The 20,846-nt window shown below is 47.3% G+C and overlaps 8 non-coding genes across 8 annotated transcripts; 2 read left to right on the plus strand and 6 right to left on the minus strand.

Moving 5' to 3' along the window:
• Nucleotides 1-627: 627 nt before the first annotated feature.
• TRNAG-GCC lies at nucleotides 628-698 on the plus strand. The gene has a single exon. It is a non-coding gene; the product is annotated as a tRNA-Gly (tRNA).
• Nucleotides 699-1,785: 1,087 nt separating this feature from the next.
• TRNAA-UGC lies at nucleotides 1,786-1,858 on the minus strand. The gene has a single exon. It is a non-coding gene; the product is annotated as a tRNA-Ala (tRNA).
• A 1,404-nt stretch (nucleotides 1,859-3,262) lies between these two features.
• On the plus strand, nucleotides 3,263-3,333 carry TRNAG-GCC. Its single transcript has one exon. It is a non-coding gene; the product is annotated as a tRNA-Gly (tRNA).
• Nucleotides 3,334-4,419: 1,086 nt separating this feature from the next.
• On the minus strand, nucleotides 4,420-4,492 carry TRNAA-UGC. Its single transcript has one exon. It is a non-coding gene; the product is annotated as a tRNA-Ala (tRNA).
• Nucleotides 4,493-9,563: 5,071 nt separating this feature from the next.
• On the minus strand, nucleotides 9,564-9,636 carry TRNAA-AGC. The gene has a single exon. It is a non-coding gene; the product is annotated as a tRNA-Ala (tRNA).
• Nucleotides 9,637-12,138: 2,502 nt separating this feature from the next.
• TRNAA-AGC lies at nucleotides 12,139-12,211 on the minus strand. The gene has a single exon. It is a non-coding gene; the product is annotated as a tRNA-Ala (tRNA).
• Nucleotides 12,212-14,712: 2,501 nt separating this feature from the next.
• Nucleotides 14,713-14,785, minus strand: TRNAA-UGC. The gene has a single exon. It is a non-coding gene; the product is annotated as a tRNA-Ala (tRNA).
• Nucleotides 14,786-19,864: 5,079 nt separating this feature from the next.
• Nucleotides 19,865-19,937, minus strand: TRNAA-AGC. Its single transcript has one exon. It is a non-coding gene; the product is annotated as a tRNA-Ala (tRNA).
• Nucleotides 19,938-20,846: the final 909 nt, after the last annotated feature.

The following is a 20,846-nucleotide window of genomic DNA, read 5'->3' on the forward strand; positions in this document are numbered from 1 at the left end:
GCTGTATTCAGGGGCGATGATTCAGAAGAATGGAAACCGACCACGGTGAATATGGAAGTTGTAATAAGCCAGATTGGCCAACCAAAGAGTAGAAAATCACCCGCTCCAGATGGTATTCACCCCATGTGACTGGAGGATTGGGCATTCGAATGGCATATGGCATTTAAGATGGACAAGTGCCAAGCTATGCACATGGTGGAAAATAGGTTCCATATTAGGAATTACCAGGCAGGAAAAGGATATGGGCATCATGGTGAGCAATATTGTGAAATCATCGGTTCAGTGTGCCACAGGGGCGGCGGTCAAAGAAGCAAACAGAACTTTAGGCATGATCGGGAAAGACATAGAGAAGGAAAAGGCGATTGTCCGAATGCCTCCGTAAAGCACAGCGGCGATCCATCACCTGGAGTACTGAATGCACTATCCGGTCGCCGCATCTCAGGAAAGATAGAGTTGCATTGCCAAAGGCACGGAGAAGGGTGACCAAACTGAAACGGCGATGGAATGACTCCCCTCTGAGGAAAGGCTAAAGACGTTGGGGCTGTTTATCTAGGAGAAGGCGATATATGATAGGGGTCTCTACAATCATGGATGGAATAGAATGGCTAAATGTGCTTTTTAAGAGAGGCATTGGTGGTTCAGTGGTAGGATTCTCGCTTGCCATGTGGGAGACCTGGGTTCAATTCCTGGCCAATGCAGTAGTAACCTCTTTATTTCTTCACGGAGATGGTGGTGGATGCCTGGAATGCCCTTCCGGAGGAAGTGGTGAAGACCAGAACTGTGAAGGACTTCAAAGGGGCGTGGGATAAACACCGTGGATCCAGGAAATCTAGAGGGCGAGAATGAAGGTGGGTGGCTTGCGGGAATGACGGCTACTACCTGGAGATAATACCCTTATTCAATAAACATACGCACGGTTAATGTGACTGGGGGAATAGCACTTACTTACCACAGCGTATAGCAGCAAGGAATTTATTTAATGTTTGGGATCTTGCCCGGTACCTGAGACCCGGCTTGGCCGTTCTGGGAAACAGGATAGTGGGCTTGATGTACCCTCTGCGTGACCCCTTGTGGCGGTACTTAACCCTTCAGCGTTTACCTTGATTTGAAATTTGCAGTGCTTACCGTGCCGCATGGAGAATGCGGGCATCGATCGACCAAGCATGGTGTGGTAATCGAGCACTTGCTTTCCCCCAATTGGAAAACGTAACGGCAAATGGAAAAGACTGTTTGAGCGGTAGCAGGGTTTTCTACATGTCACTTATTTTGTTTGTAAAAAATAAAAGGTGCAAAGCAAGCGCTCTACCATATGAGCTAATTCCCCTGTCTCGTGGGCCGCTCGCAAAATCATTACATAGGCTCTGCTCCGGACAATCCGCTTGCTCTATCATCTGAAAAATCACTGTCACTGCTCAAGTCAACACCCAATTCTCTGGAAACACTGAAGATGTCAGCAGAATATGGTCCATTTTTCCTCTGCCCTTCTGAATCTGCCTACTGAGCTGTCACAGTCCTTACTTCGTCTTTCGTCTGACCTCTCCGTCTTGCCACGATGTCCATTTCTATCTGTCCCTATGAATGCTGGCATTCTGCCAATCTGTTGGCTCCTGTCACCTTTGCCAAAAGTATTCCAGTTTTCTATCACCCTCTCTGAGAGAAAATAATTTTATTTTCACTAAGCTTTCCTTCCTTCTTTTTCATAGGGTGGTCCCTTGTCGCTGAGCTTTGCTTTCCCAAGAAAATGCCAACTGCTGCCGCCACACATCATGCCGTGAAATAGCAACATGGAGAATGCGGGCATCGATCCCGCTACCTCTCGCATGCAAAGCGAGCGCTCTACCACTTGAGCTAATTCCCCAATGCTGGTGAGTGAGTCCTGCAAGATTAAGGGAGATGCTTGGTTGGAGCTCAGCCTGCTGCTATAGCCCAGGATGGAAAAGTCACTTTTCCAGATCCTAGTTCACTGGAAATGCAGTTCTGCTTGTCCTCTGAGGCCTCATTCTCACCATCCATCACTAGAAAAGGCTCACATGCCAGCATTTCGAAAGAAGAAGTAGTCAGAAGTACTCTGGAAAGTGCAGGCTTCCATACATGGTAGGAATGCCTTCCTCCAGACGAGGTTAATCTTTGTCCCTGCCCTGATGTTTTCATGCACGAACAGCAGGTGTCAGTGCTAGACAGACAGCAAGCCCTTCCCAGTGGCTCTGCACTAAAAGCACTGTCCTGCGGGACCCGTAGCTGTCACAGGTTCTATTCCTGCTTTGGTAGAAATTGGGAAGGAGACTGAAAGTTGGTACTAGTCAAGCTTTTTACTTTTTAGCGAAAAGAACGTCTTTCAATAATTGGAGAGAGGTTTCGGGAGATCAAAATAGCAGAAAGCATATGCGTTGGCAAGTTAGGAGTAAACATTGATGGTTCGAGCTAAAAGAGAATTTGAAAAGAAGCTGGCCTTAGAGGCAAAACCTCATCATTAAAACTTTAAAGAAATAAACATATCCGAAGCAAGAAGCCTGTGAGGTAGTCGGTCGGACTGGGGGGGGGGGGGGGGTCAAAGGGGCACCTAGCCATCGTGAAAAGACTGAACGAATTCTTTGAATAGCTCTTTCCTGAGTAGAGGAGATACCCGTGTAGGATGCTGTATTCAGGGGCGATGATTCAGAAGAATGGAAACCGACCACGGTGAATATGGAAGTTGTAATAAGCCAGATTGGCCAACCAAAGAGTAGAAAATCACCCGCTCCAGATGGTATTCACCCCATGTGACTGGAGGATTGGGCATTCGAATGGCATATGGCATTTAAGATGGACAAGTGCCAAGCTATGCACATGGTGGAAAATAGGTTCCATATTAGGAATTACCAGGCAGGAAAAGGATATGGGCATCATGGTGAGCAATATTGTGAAATCATCGGTTCAGTGTGCGACAGGGGCGGCGGTCAAAGAAGCAAACAGAACTTTAGGCATGATCGGGAAAGACATAGAGAAGGAAAAGGCGATTGTCCGAATGCCTCCGTAAAGCACAGCGGCGATCCATCACCTGGAGTACTGAATGCACTATCCGGTCGCCGCATCTCAGGAAAGATAGAGTTGCATTGCCAAAGGCACGGAGAAGGGTGACCAAACTGAAAACGGCGATGGAATGACTCCCCTCTGAGGAAAGGCTAAAGACGTTGGGGCTGTTTATCTAGGAGAAGGCGATATATGATAGGGGTCTCTACAATCATGGATGGAATAGAATGGCTAAAAGTACTTTTTAAGAGAGGCATTGGTGGTTCAGTGGTAGAATTCTCGCTTGCCATGCGGGAGACCTGGGTTCAATTCCCAGCCAATGCAGTAGTAACCTCCTTTATTTCTTCACGGAGATGGTGGTGGATGCCTGGAATGCCCTTCCGGAGGACGTGGTGAAGACCAGAACTGTGAAGGACTTCAAAGGGGTGTGGGATAAACACCATGGATCCAGGAAATCTAGAGGGCGAGAATGAAGGTGGGTGGCTTGCGGGAATGACGGCTACTACCTGGAGATAATACCCTTATTCAATAAACATACGCACGGTTAATGTGACTGGGGGAATAGCACTTACTTACCACAGCGTATAGCAGCATGGAATTTATTTAATGTTTGGGATCTTGCCCGGTACCTGAGACCCGGCTTGGCCGTTCTGGGAAACAGGATAGTGGGCTTGATGTACCCTCTGCGTGACCCCTTGTGGCGGTACTTAACCCTTCAGCGTTTACCTTGATTTGAAATTTGCAGTGCTTACCGTGCCGCATGGAGAATGCGGGCATCGATCGACCAACCATGGTGTGGTAATCGAGCACTTGCTTTCCCCCAATTGGAAAACGTAACGGCAAATGGAAAAGACTGTTTGAGCGGTAGCAGGGTTTTCTACATGTCACTTATTTTGTTTGTAAAAAATAAAAGGTGCAAAGCAAGCGCTCTACCATATGAGCTAATTCCCCTGTCTCGTGGGCCGCTCGCAAAATCATTACATAGGCTCTGCTCCGGACAATCCGCTTGCTCTATCATCTGAAAAATCACTGTCACTGCTCAAGTCAACACCCAATTCTCTGGAAACACTGAAGATGTCAGCAGAATATGGTCCATTTCCTCTGCCCTTCTGAATCTGCCTACTGAGCTGTCACAGTCCTTACTTCGTCTTTCGTCTGACCTCTCCGTCTTGCCCCGATGTCCATTTCTATCTGTCCCTATGAATGCTGGTATTCTGCCAATCTGTTGGCTCCTGTCACCTTTGCCAAAAGTATTCCAGTTTTCTATCACCCTCTCTGAGAGAAAATAATTTTATTTTCACTAAGCTTTCCTTCCTTCTTTTTCATAGGGTGGTCCCTTGTCGCCGAGCTTTGCTTTCCCAAGAAAATGCCAACTGCTGCTGCCACACATCATGCCGTGAAATAGCAACATGGAGAATGCGGGCATCGATCCCGCTACCTCTCGCATGCAAAGCGAGCGCTCTACCACTTGAGCTAATTCCCCAATGCTGGTGAGTGAGTCTGCAAGATTAAGGGAGATGCTTGGTTGGAGCTCAGCCTGCTGCTATAGCCCAGGATGGAAAAGTCACTTTTCCAGATCCTAGTTCACTGGAAATGCAGTTCTGCTTGTCCTCTGAGGCCTCATTCTCACCATCCATCACTAGAAAAGGCTCACATGCCAGCATTTCGAAAGAAGAAGTAGTCAGAAGTACTCTGGAAAGTGCAGGCTTCCATACATGGTAGGAATGCCTTCCTCCAGACGAGGTTAATCTTTGTCCCTGCCCTGATGTTTTCATGCACGAACAGCAGGTGTCAGTGCTAGACAGACAGCAAGCCCTTCCCAGTGGCTCTGCACTAAAAGCACGGTCCTGCGGGACCCGTAGCTGTCACAGGTTCTATTCCTGCTTTGGTAGAAATTGGGAAGGAGACTGAAAGTTGGTACTAGTCAAGCTTTTTACTTTTTAGCGAAAAGAACGTCTTTCAATAATTGGAGAGAGGTTTCGGGAGATCAAAATAGCAGAAAGCATATGCGTTGGCAAGTTAGGAGTAAACATTGATGGTTCGAGCTAAAAGAGAATTTGAAAAGAAGCTGGCCTTAGAGGCAAAACCTCATCATTAAAACTTTAAAGAAATAAACATATCCGAAGCAAGAAGCCTGTGAGGTAGTCGGTCGGACTGGGGGGGGGGTCAAAGAGGCACCTAGCCATCGTGAAAAGACTGAACGAATTCTTTGAATAGCTCTTTCCTGAGTAGAGGAGATACCCGTGTAGGATGCTGTATTCAGGGACGATGATTCAGAAGAATGGAAACCGACCACGGTGAATATGGAAGTTGTAATAAGCCAGATTGGCCAACCAAAGAGTAGAAAATCACCCGCTCCAGATGGTATTCACCCCATGTGACTGGAGGATTGGGCATTCGAATGGCATATGGCATTTAAGATGGACAAGTGCCAAGCTATGCACATGGTGGAAAATAGGTTCCATATTAGGAATTACCAGGCAGGAAAAGGATATGGGCATCATGGTGAGCAATATTGTGAAATCATCGGTTCAGTGTGCCACAGGGGCGGCGGTCAAAGAAGCAAACAGAACTTTAGGCATGATCGGGAAAGACATAGAGAAGGAAAAGGCGATTGTCCGAATGCCTCCGTAAAGCACAGCGGCGATCCATCACCTGGAGTACTGAATGCACTATCCGGTCGCAGCATCTCAGGAAAGATAGAGTTGCAATGCCAAAGGCACGGAGAAGGGTGACCAAACTGAAAACGGCGATGGAATGACTCCCCTCTGAGGAAAGGCTAAAGACGTTGGGGCTGTTTATCTAGGAGAAGGCGATATATGATAGGGGTCTCTACAATCATGGATGGAATAGAATGACTAAATGTACTTTTTAAGAGAGGCATTGGTGGTTCAGTGGTAGAATTCTCGCTTGCCACGGAGATGGTGGTGGATGCCTGGAATGCCCTTCCGGAGGAAGTGGTGAAGACCAGAACTGTGAAGGACTTCAAAGGGGTGTGGGATAAACACCATGGATCCAGGAAATCTAGAGGGCGAGAATGAAGGTGGGTGGCTTGCGGGAATGACGGCTACTACCTGGAGATAATACCCTTATTCAATAAACATACGCACGGTTAATGTGACTGGGGGAATAGCACTTACTTACCACAGCGTATAGCAGCATGGAATTTATTTAATGTTTGGGATCTTGCCCGGTACCTGAGACCCGGCTTGGCCGTTCTGGGAAACAGGATAGTGGGCTTGATGTACCCTCTGCGTGACCCCTTGTGGCGGTACTTAACCCTTCAGCGTTTACCTTGATTTGAAATTTGCAGTGCTTACCGTGCCGCATGGAGAATGCGGGCATCGATCGACCAACCATGGTGTGGTAATCGAGCACTTGCTTTCCCCCAATTGGAAAACGTAACGGCAAATGGAAAAGACTGTTTGAGCGGTAGCAGGGTTTTCTACATGTCACTTATTTTGTTTGTAAAAAATAAAAGGTGCAAAGCAAGCGCTCTACCATATGAGCTAATTCCCCTGTCTCGTGGGCCGCTCGCAAAATCATTACATAGGCTCTGCTCCGGACAATCCGCTTGCTCTATCATCTGAAAAATCACTGTCACTGCTCAAGTCAACACCCAATTCTCTGGAAACACTGAAGATGTCAGCAGAATATGGTCCATTTCCTCTGCCCTTCTGAATCTGCCTACTGAGCTGTCACAGTCCTTACTTCGTCTTTCGTCTGACCTCTCCGTCTTGCCCCGATGTCCATTTCTATCTGTCCCTATGAATGCTGGTATTCTGCCAATCTGTTGGCTCCTGTCACCTTTGCCAAAAGTATTCCAGTTTTCTATCACCCTCTCTGAGAGAAAATAATTTTATTTTCACTAAGCTTTCCTTCCTTCTTTTTCATAGGGTGGTCCCTTGTCGCCGAGCTTTGCTTTCCCAAGAAAATGCCAACTGCTGCCGCCACACATCATGCCGTGAAATAGCAACATGGAGAATGCGGGCATCGATCCCGCTACCTCTCGCATGCTAAAGCGAGCGCTCTACCACTTGAGCTAATTCCCCAATGCTGGTGAGTGAGTCTGCAAGATTAAGGGAGATGCTTGGTTGGAGCTCAGCCTGCTGCTATAGCCCAGGATGGAAAAGTCACTTTTCCAGATCCTAGTTCACTGGAAATGCAGTTCTGCTTGTCCTCTGAGGCCTCATTCTCACCATCCATCACTAGAAAAGGCTCACATGCCAGCATTTCGAAAGAAGAAGTACTCAGAAGTACTCTGGAAAGTGCAGGCTTCCATACATGGTAGGAATGCCTTCCTCCAGACGAGGTTAATCTTTGTCCCTGCCCTGATGTTTTCATGCACGAACAGCAGGTGTCAGTGCTAGACAGACAGCAAGCCCTTCCCAGTGGCTCTGCACTAAAAGCACTGTCCTGCGGGACCCGTAGCTGTCACAGGTTCTATTCCTGCTTTGGTAGAAATTGGGAAGGAGACTGAAAGTTGGTACTAGTCAAGCTTTTTACTTTTTAGCGAAAAGAACGTCTTTCAATAATTGGAGAGAGGTTTCGGGAGATCAAAATAGCAGAAAGCATATGCGTTGGCAAGTTAGGAGTAAACATTGATGGTTCGAGCTAAAAGAGAATTTGAAAAGAAGCTGGCCTTAGAGGCAAAACCTCATCATTAAAACTTTAAAGAAATAAACATATCCGAAGCAAGAAGCCTGTGAGGTAGTCGGTCGGACTGGGGGGGGGGGGGGGGGTCAAAGGGGCACCTAGCCATCGTGAAAAGACTGAACGAATTCTTTGAATAGCTCTTTCCTGAGTAGAGGAGATACCCGTGTAGGATGCTGTATTCAGGGACGATGATTCAGAAGAATGGAAACCGACCACGGTGAATATGGAAGTTGTAATAAGCCAGATTGGCCAACCAAAGAGTAGAAAATCACCCGCTCCAGATGGTATTCACCCCATGTGACTGGAGGATTGGGCATTCGAATGGCATATGGCATTTAAGATGGACAAGTGCCAAGCTATGCACATGGTGGAAAATAGGTTCCATATTAGGAATTACCAGGCAGGAAAAGGATATGGGCATCATGGTGAGCAATATTGTGAAATCATCGGTTCAGTGTGCGACAGGGGCGGCGGTCAAAGAAGCAAACAGAACTTTAGGCATGATCGGGACAGACATAGAGAAGGAAAAGGCGATTGTCCGAATGCCTCCGTAAAGCACAGCGGCGATCCATCACCTGGAGTACTGAATGCACTATCCGGTCGCAGCATCTCAGGAAAGATAGAGTTGCAATGCCAAAGGCACGGAGAAGGGTGACCAAACTGAAAACGGCGATGGAATGACTCCCCTCTGAGGAAAGGCTAAAGACGTTGGGGCTGTTTATCTAGGAGAAGGCGATATATGATAGGGGTCTCTACAATCATGGATGGAATAGAATGACTAAATGTACTTTTTAAGAGAGGCATTGGTGGTTCAGTGGTAGAATTCTCGCTTGCCACGGAGATGGTGGTGGATGCCTGGAATGCCCTTCCGGAGGAAGTGGTGAAGACCAGAACTGTGAAGGACTTCAAAGGGGTGTGGGATAAACACCATGGATCCAGGAAATCTAGAGGGCGAGAATGAAGGTGGGTGGCTTGCGGGAATGACGGCTACTACCTGGAGATAATACCCTTATTCAATAAACATACGCACGGTTAATGTGACTGGGGGAATAGCACTTACTTACCACAGCGTATAGCAGCATGGAATTTATTTAATGTTTGGGATCTTGCCCGGTACCTGAGACCCGGCTTGGCCGTTCTGGGAAACAGGATAGTGGGCTTGATGTACCCTCTGCGTGACCCCTTGTGGCGGTACTTAACCCTTCAGCGTTTACCTTGATTTGAAATTTGCAGTGCTTACCGTGCCGCATGGAGAATGCGGGCATCGATCGACCAACCATGGTGTGGTAATCGAGCACTTGCTTTCCCCCAATTGGAAAACGTAACGGCAAATGGAAAAGACTGTTTGAGCGGTAGCAGGGTTTTCTACATGTCACTTATTTTGTTTGTAAAAAATAAAAGGTGCAAAGCAAGCGCTCTACCATATGAGCTAATTCCCCTGTCTCGTGGGCCGCTCGCAAAATCATTACATAGGCTCTGCTCCGGACAATCCGCTTGCTCTATCATCTGAAAAATCACTGTCACTGCTCAAGTCAACACCCAATTCTCTGGAAACACTGAAGATGTCAGCAGAATATGGTCCATTTCCTCTGCCCTTCTGAATCTGCCTACTGAGCTGTCACAGTCCTTACTTCGTCTTTCGTCTGACCTCTCCGTCTTGCCCCGATGTCCATTTCTATCTGTCCCTATGAATGCTGGTATTCTGCCAATCTGTTGGCTCCTGTCACCTTTGCCAAAAGTATTCCAGTTTTCTATCACCCTCTCTGAGAGAAAATAATTTTATTTTCACTAAGCTTTCCTTCCTTCTTTTTCATAGGGTGGTCCCTTGTCGCCGAGCTTTGCTTTCCCAAGAAAATGCCAACTGCTGCCGCCACACATCATGCCGTGAAATAGCAACATGGAGAATGCAGGCATCGATCCCGCTACCTCTCGCATGCTAAGCGAGCGCTCTACCACTTGAGCTAATTCCCCAATGCTGGTGAGTGAGTCTGCAAGATTAAGGGAGATGCTTGGTTGGAGCTCAGCCTGCTGCTATAGCCCAGGATGGAAAAGTCACTTTTCCAGATCCTAGTTCACTGGAAATGCAGTTCTGCTTGTCCTCTGAGGCCTCATTCTCACCATCCATCACTAGAAAAGGCTCACATGCCAGCATTTCGAAAGAAGAAGTACTCAGAAGTACTCTGGAAAGTGCAGGCTTCCATACATGGTAGGAATGCCTTCCTCCAGACGAGGTTAATCTTTGTCCCTGCCCTGATGTTTTCATGCACGAACAGCAGGTGTCAGTGCTAGACAGACAGCAAGCCCTTCCCAGTGGCTCTGCACTAAAAGCACTGTCCTGCGGGACCCGTAGCTGTCACAGGTTCTATTCCTGCTTTGGTAGAAATTGGGAAGGAGACTGAAAGTTGGTACTAGTCAAGCTTTTTACTTTTTAGCGAAAAGAACGTCTTTCAATAATTGGAGAGAGGTTTCGGGAGATCAAAATAGCAGAAAGCATATGCGTTGGCAAGTTAGGAGTAAACATTGATGGTTCGAGCTAAAAGAGAATTTGAAAAGAAGCTGGCCTTAGAGGCAAAACCTCATCATTAAAACTTTAAACAAATAAACATATCCGAAGCAAGAAGCCTGTGAGGTAGTCGGTCGGACTGGGGGGGGGGGGGGGGGTCAAAGGGGCACCTAGCCATCGTGAAAAGACTGAACGAATTCTTTGAATAGCTCTTTCCTGAGTAGAGGAGATACCCGTGTAGGATGCTGTATTCAGGGACGATGATTCAGAAGAATGGAAACCGACCACGGTGAATATGGAAGTTGTAATAAGCCAGATTGGCCAACCAAAGAGTAGAAAATCACCCGCTCCAGATGGTATTCACCCCATGTGACTGGAGGATTGGGCATTCGAATGGCATATGGCATTTAAGATGGACAAGTGCCAAGCTATGCACATGGTGGAAAATAGGTTCCATATTAGGAATTACCAGGCAGGAAAAGGATATGGGCATCATGGTGAGCAATATTGTGAAATCATCGGTTCAGTGTGCGACAGGGGCGGCGGTCAAAGAAGCAAACAGAACTTTAGGCATGATCGGGAAAGACATAGAGAAGGAAAAGGCGATTGTCCGAATGCCTCCGTAAAGCACAGCGGCGATCCATCACCTGGAGTACTGAATGCACTATCCGGTCGCAGCATCTCAGGAAAGATAGAGTTGCAATGCCAAAGGCACGGAGAAGGGTGACCAAACTGAAAACGGCGATGGAATGACTCCCCTCTGAGGAAAGGCTAAAGACGTTGGGGCTGTTTATCTAGGAGAAGGCGATATATGATAGGGGTCTCTACAATCATGGATGGAATAGAATGACTAAATGTACTTTTTAAGAGAGGCATTGGTGGTTCAGTGGTAGAATTCTCGCTTGCCACGGAGATGGTGGTGGATGCCTGGAATGCCCTTCCGGAGGAAGTGGTGAAGACCAGAACTGTGAAGGACTTCAAAGGGGTGTGGGATAAACACCATGGATCCAGGAAATCTAGAGGGCGAGAATGAAGGTGGGTGGCTTGCGGGAATGACGGCTACTACCTGGAGATAATACCCTTATTCAATAAACATACGCACGGTTAATGTGACTGGGGGAATAGCACTTACTTACCACAGCGTATAGCAGCATGGAATTTATTTAATGTTTGGGATCTTGCCCGGTACCTGAGACCCGGCTTGGCCGTTCTGGGAAACAGGATAGTGGGCTTGATGTACCCTCTGCGTGACCCCTTGTGGCGGTACTTAACCCTTCAGCGTTTACCTTGATTTGAAATTTGCAGTGCTTACCGTGCCGCATGGAGAATGCGGGCATCGATCGACCAACCATGGTGTGGTAATCGAGCACTTGCTTTCCCCCAATTGGAAAACGTAACGGCAAATGGAAAAGACTGTTTGAGCGGTAGCAGGGTTTTCTACATGTCACTTATTTTGTTTGTAAAAAATAAAAGGTGCAAAGCAAGCGCTCTACCATATGAGCTAATTCCCCTGTCTCGTGGGCCGCTCGCAAAATCATTACATAGGCTCTGCTCCGGACAATCCGCTTGCTCTATCATCTGAAAAATCACTGTCACTGCTCAAGTCAACACCCAATTCTCTGGAAACACTGAAGATGTCAGCAGAATATGGTCCATTTCCTCTGCCCTTCTGAATCTGCCTACTGAGCTGTCACAGTCCTTACTTCGTCTTTCGTCTGACCTCTCCGTCTTGCCCCGATGTCCATTTCTATCTGTCCCTATGAATGCTGGTATTCTGCCAATCTGTTGGCTCCTGTCACCTTTGCCAAAAGTATTCCAGTTTTCTATCACCCTCTCTGAGAGAAAATAATTTTATTTTCACTAAGCTTTCCTTCCTTCTTTTTCATAGGGTGGTCCCTTGTCGCCGAGCTTTGCTTTCCCAAGAAAATGCCAACTGCTGCCGCCACACATCATGCCGTGAAATAGCAACATGGAGAATGCGGGCATCGATCCCGCTACCTCTCGCATGCTAAGCGAGCGCTCTACCACTTGAGCTAATTCCCCAATGCTGGTGAGTGAGTCTGCAAGATTAAGGGAGATGCTTGGTTGGAGCTCAGCCTGCTGCTATAGCCCAGGATGGAAAAGTCACTTTTCCAGATCCTAGTTCACTGGAAATGCAGTTCTGCTTGTCCTCTGAGGCCTCATTCTCACCATCCATCACTAGAAAAGGCTCACATGCCAGCATTTCGAAAGAAGAAGTAGTCAGAAGTACTCTGGAAAGTGCAGGCTTCCATACATGGTAGGAATGCCTTCCTCCAGACGAGGTTAATCTTTGTCCCTGCCCTGATGTTTTCATGCACGAACAGCAGGTGTCAGTGCTAGACAGACAGCAAGCCCTTCCCAGTGGCTCTGCACTAAAAGCACTGTCCTGCGGGACCCGTAGCTGTCACAGGTTCTATTCCTGCTTTGGTAGAAATTGGGAAGGAGACTGAAAGTTGGTACTAGTCAAGCTTTTTACTTTTTAGCGAAAAGAACGTCTTTCAATAATTGGAGAGAGGTTTCGGGAGATCAAAATAGCAGAAAGCATATGCGTTGGCAAGTTAGGAGTAAACATTGATGGTTCGAGCTAAAAGAGAATTTGAAAAGAAGCTGGCCTTAGAGGCAAAACCTCATCATTAAAACTTTAAAGAAATAAACATATCCGAAGCAAGAAGCCTGTGAGGTAGTCGGTCGGACTGGGGGGGGGGGGGGGGTCAAAGGGGCACCTAGCCATCGTGAAAAGACTGAACGAATTCTTTGAATAGCTCTTTCCTGAGTAGAGGAGATACCCGTGTAGGATGCTGTATTCAGGGACGATGATTCAGAAGAATGGAAACCGACCACGGTGAATATGGAAGTTGTAATAAGCCAGATTGGCCAACCAAAGAGTAGAAAATCACCCGCTCCAGATGGTATTCACCCCATGTGACTGGAGGATTGGGCATTCGAATGGCATATGGCATTTAAGATGGACAAGTGCCAAGCTATGCACATGGTGGAAAATAGGTTCCATATTAGGAATTACCAGGCAGGAAAAGGATATGGGCATCATGGTGAGCAATATTGTGAAATCATCGGTTCAGTGTGCGACAGGGGCGGCGGTCAAAGAAGCAAACAGAACTTTAGGCATGATCGGGAAAGACATAGAGAAGGAAAAGGCGATTGTCCGAATGCCTCCGTAAAGCACAGCGGCGATCCATCACCTGGAGTACTGAATGCACTATCCGGTCGCAGCATCTCAGGAAAGATAGAGTTGCAATGCCAAAGGCACGGAGAAGGGTGACCAAACTGAAAACGGCGATGGAATGACTCCCCTCTGAGGAAAGGCTAAAGACGTTGGGGCTGTTTATCTAGGAGAAGGCGATATATGATAGGGGTCTCTACAATCATGGATGGAATAGAATGACTAAATGTACTTTTTAAGAGAGGCATTGGTGGTTCAGTGGTAGAATTCTCGCTTGCCACGGAGATGGTGGTGGATGCCTGGAATGCCCTTCCGGAGGAAGTGGTGAAGACCAGAACTGTGAAGGACTTCAAAGGGGTGTGGGATAAACACCATGGATCCAGGAAATCTAGAGGGCGAGAATGAAGGTGGGTGGCTTGCGGGAATGACGGCTACTACCTGGAGATAATACCCTTATTCAATAAACATACGCACGGTTAATGTGACTGGGGGAATAGCACTTACTTACCACAGCGTATAGCAGCATGGAATTTATTTAATGTTTGGGATCTTGCCCGGTACCTGAGACCCGGCTTGGCCGTTCTGGGAAACAGGATAGTGGGCTTGATGTACCCTCTGCGTGACCCCTTGTGGCGGTACTTAACCCTTCAGCGTTTACCTTGATTTGAAATTTGCAGTGCTTACCGTGCCGCATGGAGAATGCGGGCATCGATCGACCAACCATGGTGTGGTAATCGAGCACTTGCTTTCCCCCTATTGGAAAACGTAACGGCAAATGGAAAAGACTGTTTGAGCGGTAGCAGGGTTTTCTACATGTCACTTATTTTGTTTGTAAAAAATAAAAGGTGCAAAGCAAGCGCTCTACCATATGAGCTAATTCCCCTGTCTCGTGGGCCGCTCGCAAAATCATTACATAGGCTCTGCTCCGGACAATCCGCTTGCTCTATCATCTGAAAAATCACTGTCACTGCTCAAGTCAACACCCAATTCTCTGGAAACACTGAAGATGTCAGCAGAATATGGTCCATTTCCTCTGCCCTTCTGAATCTGCCTACTGAGCTGTCACAGTCCTTACTTCGTCTTTCGTCTGACCTCTCCGTCTTGCCCCGATGTCCATTTCTATCTGTCCCTATGAATGCTGGTATTCTGCCAATCTGTTGGCTCCTGTCACCTTTGCCAAAAGTATTCCAGTTTTCTATCACCCTCTCTGAGAGAAAATAATTTTATTTTCACTAAGCTTTCCTTCCTTCTTTTTCATAGGGTGGTCCCTTGTCGCCGAGCTTTGCTTTCCCAAGAAAATGCCAACTGCTGCCGCCACACATCATGCCGTGAAATAGCAACATGGAGAATGCGGGCATCGATCCCGCTACCTCTCGCATGCAAAGCGAGCGCTCTACCACTTGAGCTAATTCCCCAATGCTGGTGAGTGAGTCTGCAAGATTAAGGGAGATGCTTGGTTGGAGCTCAGCCTGCTGCTATAGCCCAGGATGGAAAAGTCACTTTTCCAGATCCTAGTTCACTGGAAATGCAGTTCTGCTTGTCCTCTGAGGCCTCATTCTCACCATCCATCACTAGAAAAGGCTCACATGCCAGCATTTCGAAAGAAGAAGTAGTCAGAAGTACTCTGGAAAGTGCAGGCTTCCATACATGGTAGGAATGCCTTCCTCCAGACGAGGTTAATCTTTGTCCCTGCCCTGATGTTTTCATGCACGAACAGCAGGTGTCAGTGCTAGACAGACAGCAAGCCCTTCCCAGTGGCTCTGCACTAAAAGCACTGTCCTGCGGGACCCGTAGCTGTCACAGGTTCTATTCCTGCTTTGGTAGAAATTGGGAAAGAGACTGAAAGTTGGTACTAGTCAAGCTTTTTACTTTTTAGCGAAAAGAACGTCTTTCAATAATTGGAGAGAGGTTTCGGGAGATCAAAATAGCAGAAAGCATATGCGTTGGCAAGTTAGGAGTAAACATTGATGGTTCGAGCTAAAAGAGAATTTGAAAAGAAGCTGGCCTTAGAGGCAAAACCTCATCATTAAAACTTTAAAGAAATAAACATATCCGAAGCAAGAAGCCTGTGAGGTAGTCGGTCGGACTGGGGGGGGGGGGGGGGTCAAAGGGGGACCTAGCCATCGTGAAAAGACTGAACGAATTCTTTGAATAGCTCTTTCCTGAGTAGAGGAGATACCCGTGTAGGATGCTGTATTCAGGGACGATGATTCAGAAGAATGGAAACCGACCACGGTGAATATGGAAGTTGTAATAAGCCAGATTGGCCAACCAAAGAGTAGAAAATCACCCGCTCCAGATGGTATTCACCCCATGTGACTGGAGGATTGGGCATTCGAATGGCATATGGCATTTAAGATGGACAAGTGCCAAGCTATGCACATGGTGGAAAATAGGTTCCATATTAGGAATTACCAGGCAGGAAAAGGATATGGGCATCATGGTGAGCAATATTGTGAAATCATCGGTTCAGTGTGCGACAGGGGCGGCGGTCAAAGAAGCAAACAGAACTTTAGGCATGATCGGGACAGACATAGAGAAGGAAAAGGCGATTGTCCGAATGCCTCCGTAAAGCACAGCGGCGATCCATCACCTGGAGTACTGAATGCACTATCCGGTCGCAGCATCTCAGGAAAGATAGAGTTGCAATGCCAAAGGCACGGAGAAGGGTGACCAAACTGAAAACGGCGATGGAATGACTCCCCTCTGAGGAAAGGCTAAAGACGTTGGGGCTGTTTATCTAGGAGAAGGCGATATATGATAGGGGTCTCTACAATCATGGATGGAATAGAATGACTAAATGTACTTTTTAAGAGAGGCATTGGTGGTTCAGTGGTAGAATTCTCGCTTGCCACGGAGATGGTGGTGGATGCCTGGAATGCCCTTCCGGAGGAAGTGGTGAAGACCAGAACTGTGAAGGACTTCAAAGGGGTGTGGGATAAACACCATGGATCCAGGAAATCTAGAGGGCGAGAATGAAGGTGGGTGGCTTGCGGGAATGACGGCTACTACCTGGAGATAATACCCTTATTCAATAAACATACGCACGGTTAATGTGACTGGGGGAATAGCACTTACTTACCACAGCGTATAGCAGCATGGAATTTATTTAATGTTTGGGATCTTGCCCGGTACCTGAGACCCGGCTTGGCCGTTCTGGGAAACAGGATAGTGGGCTTGATGTACCCTCTGCGTGACCCCTTGTGGCGGTACTTAACCCTTCAGCGTTTACCTTGATTTGAAATTTGCAGTGCTTACCGTGCCGCATGGAGAATGCGGGCATCGATCGACCAACCATGGTGTGGTAATCGAGCACTTGCTTTCCCCCATTTGGAAAACGTAACGGCAAATGGAAAAGACTGTTTGAGCGGTAGCAGGGTTTTCTACATGTCACTTATTTTGTTTGTAAAAAATAAAAGGTGCAAAGCAAGCGCTCTACCATATGAGCTAATTCCCCTGTCTCGTGGGCCGCTCGCAAAATCATTACATAGGCTCTGCTCCGGACAATCCGCTTGCTCTATCATCTGAAAAATCACTGTCACTGCTCAAGTCAACACCCAATTCTCTGGAAACACTGAAGATGTCAGCAGAATATGGTCCATTTCCTCTGCCCTTCTGAATCTGCCTACTGAGCTGTCACAGTCCTTACTTCGTCTTTCGTCTGACCTCTCCGTCTTGCACCGATGTCCATTTCTATCTGTCCCTATGAATGCTGGTATTCTGCCAATCTGTTGGCTCCTGTCACCTTTGCCAAAAGTATTCCAGTTTTCTATCACCCTCTCTGAGAGAAAATAATTTTATTTTCACTAAGCTTTCTTTCCTTCTTTTTCATAGGGTGGTCCCTTGTCGCCGAGCTTTGCTTTCCCAAGAAAATGCCAACTGCTGCCGCCACACATCATGCCGTGAAATAGCAACATGGAGAATGCGGGCATCGATCCCGCTACCTCTCGCATGCTAAAGCGAGCGCTCTACCACTTGAGCTAATTCCCCAATGCTGGTGAGTGAGTCCTGCAAGATTAAGGGAGATGCTTGGTTGGAGCTCAGCCTGCTGCTATAGCCCAGGATGGAAAAGTCACTTTTCCAGATCCTAGTTCACTGGAAATGCAGTTCTGCTTGTCCTCTGAGGCCTCATTCTCACCATCCATCACTAGAAAAGGCTCACATGCCAGCATTTCGAAAGAAGAAGTACTCAGAAGTACTCTGGAAAGTGCAGGCTTCCATACATGGTAGGAATGCCTTCCTCCAGACGAGGTTAATCTTTGTCCCTGCCCTGATGTTTTCATGCACGAACAGCAGGTGTCAGTGCTAGACAGACAGCAAGCCCTTCCCAGTGGCTCTGCACTAAAAGCACTGTCCTGCGGGACCCGTAGCTGTCACAGGTTCTATTCCTGCTTTGGTAGAAATTGGGAAGGAGACTGAAAGTTGGTACTAGTCAAGCTTTTTACTTTTTAGCGAAAAGAACGTCTTTCAATAATTGGAGAGAGGTTTCGGGAGATCAAAATAGCAGAAAGCATATGCGTTGGCAAGTTAGGAGTAAACATTGATGGTTCGAGCTAAAAGAGAATTTGAAAAGAAGCTGGCCTTAGAGGCAAAACCTCATCATTAAAACTTTAAAGAAATAAACATATCCGAAGCAAGAAGCCTGTGAGGTAGTCGGTCGGACTGGGGGGGGGGGGGGGGGTCAAAGGGGCACCTAGCCATCGTGAAAAGACTGAACGAATTCTTTGAATAGCTCTTTCCTGAGTAGAGGAGATACCCGTGTAGGATGCTGTATTCAGGGGACGATGATTCAGAAGAATGGAAACCGACCACGGTGAATATGGAAGTTGTAATAAGCCAGATTGGCCAACCAAAGAGTAGAAAATCACCCGCTCCAGATGGTATTCACCCCATGTGACTGGAGGATTGGGCATTCGAATGGCATATGGCATTTAAGATGGACAAGTGCCAAGCTATGCACATGGTGGAAAATAGGTTCCATATTAGGAATTACCAGGCAGGAAAAGGATATGGGCATCATGGTGAGCAATATTGTGAAATCATCGGTTCAGTGTGCGACAGGGGCGACGGTCAAAGAAGCAAACAGAACTTTAGGCATGATCGGGAAAGACATAGAGAAGGAAAAGGCGATTGTCCGAATGCCTCCGTAAAGCACAGCGGCGATCCATCACCTGGAGTACTGAATGCACTATCCGGTCGCAGCATCTCAGGAAAGATAGAGTTGCAATGCCAAAGGCACGGAGAAGGGTGACCAAACTGAAAACGGCGATGGAATGACTCCCCTCTGAGGAAAGGCTAAAGACGTTGGGGCTGTTTATCTAGGAGAAGGCGATATATGATAGGGGTCTCTACAATCATGGATGGAATAGAATGACTAAATGTACTTTTTAAGAGAGGCATTGGTGGTTCAGTGGTAGAATTCTCGCTTGCCACGGAGATGGTGGTGGATGCCTGGAATGCCCTTCCGGAGGAAGTGGTGAAGACCAGAACTGTGAAGGACTTCAAAGGGGTGTGGGATAAACACCATGGATCCAGGAAATCTAGAGGGCGAGAATGAAGGTGGGTGGCTTGCGGGAATGACGGCTACTACCTGGAGATAATACCCTTATTCAATAAACATACGCACGGTTAATGTGACTGGGGGAATAGCACTTACTTACCACAGCGTATAGCAGCATGGAATTTATTTAATGTTTGGGATCTTGCCCGGTACCTGAGACCCGGCTTGGCCGTTCTGGGAAACAGGATAGTGGGCTTGATGTACCCTCTGCGTGACCCCTTGTGGCGGTACTTAACCCTTCAGCGTTTACCTTGATTTGAAATTTGCAGTGCTTACCGTGCCGCATGGAGAATGCGGGCATCGATCGACCAACCATGGTGTGGTAATCGAGCACTTGCTTTCCCCCAATTGGAAAACGTAACGGCAAATGGAAAAGACTGTTTGAGCGGTAGCAGGGTTTTCTACATGTCACTTATTTTGTTTGTAAAAAATAAAAGGTGCAAAGCAAGCGCTCTACCATATGAGCTAATTCCCCTGTCTCGTGGGCCGCTCGCAAAATCATTACATAGGCTCTGCTCCGGACAATCCGCTTGCTCTATCATCTGAAAAATCACTGTCACTGCTCAAGTCAACACCCAATTCTCTGGAAACACTGAAGATGTCAGCAGAATATGGTCCATTTCCTCTGCCCTTCTGAATCTGCCTACTGAGCTGTCACAGTCCTTACTTCGTCTTTCGTCTGACCTCTCCGTCTTGCCCCGATGTCCATTTCTATCTGTCCCTATGAATGCTGGTATTCTGCCAATCTGTTGGCTCCTGTCACCTTTGCCAAAAGTATTCCAGTTTTCTATCACCCTCTCTGAGAGAAAATAATTTTATTTTCACTAAGCTTTCCTTCCTTCTTTTTCATAGGGTGGTCCCTTGTCGCCGAGCTTTGCTTTCCCAAGAAAATGCCAACTGCTGCCGCCACACATCATGCCGTGAAATAGCAACATGGAGAATGCGGGCATCGATCCCGCTACCTCTCGCATGCTAAGCGAGCGCTCTACCACTTGAGCTAATTCCCCAATAGTGGCGAATGAGCCTGCAAGATTAAGGGAGATGCTTGGTTGGAGCTCAGCCTGCTGCTATAGCCCAGGATGGAAAAGTCACTTTTCCAGATCCTAGTTCACTGGAAATGCAGTTCTGCTTGTCCTCTGAGGCCTCATTCTCACCATCCATCACTAGAAAAGGCTCACATGCCAGCATTTCGAAAGAAGAAGTAGTCAGAAGTACTCTGGAAAGTGCAGGCTTCCATACATGGTAGGAATGCCTTCCTCCAGACGAGGTTAATCTTTGTCCCTGCCCTGATGTTTTCATGCACGAACAGCAGGTGTCAGTGCTAACCAGACAGCAAGCCTTCCCAGTGGCTCTGCACTAAAAGCACTGTCCTGCGGGACCCGTAGCTGTCACAGGTTCTATTCCTGCTTTGGTAGAAATTGGGAAGGAGACTGAAAGTTGGTACTAGTCAAGCTTTTTACTTTTTAGAGAAAAGAACGTTTTCAATAATTGGAGAGAGGTTTCGGGAGATCAAAATAGCAGAAAGCATATGCGTTGGCAAGTTAGGAGTAAACATTGATGGTTCGAGCTAAAAGGGAATTTGAAAAGAAGCTGGCCTTAGAGGCAAAACCTCATCATTAAAACTTTAAAGACATAAACATATCCGAAGCAAGAAGCCTGTGAGGTAGTCGGTCGGACTGGGGGGAGGGGGGGGGGTCAAAGGGGCACCTAGCCATCGTGAAAAGACTGAACGAATTCTTTGAATCGCTCTTTCCTGAGTAGAGGAGATACCCGTGTAGGATGCTGTATTCAGGGGCGATGATTCAGAAGAATGGAAACCGACCACGGTGAATATGGAAGTTGTAATAAGCCAGATTGGCCAACCAAAGAGTAGAAAATCACCCGCTCCAGATGGTATTCACCCCATGTGACTGGAG

Source organism: Rhinatrema bivittatum, chromosome 2 (assembly GCF_901001135.1).
Source record: "Rhinatrema bivittatum chromosome 2, aRhiBiv1.1, whole genome shotgun sequence".
Lineage (NCBI taxonomy): Eukaryota > Metazoa > Chordata > Amphibia > Gymnophiona > Rhinatrematidae > Rhinatrema > Rhinatrema bivittatum.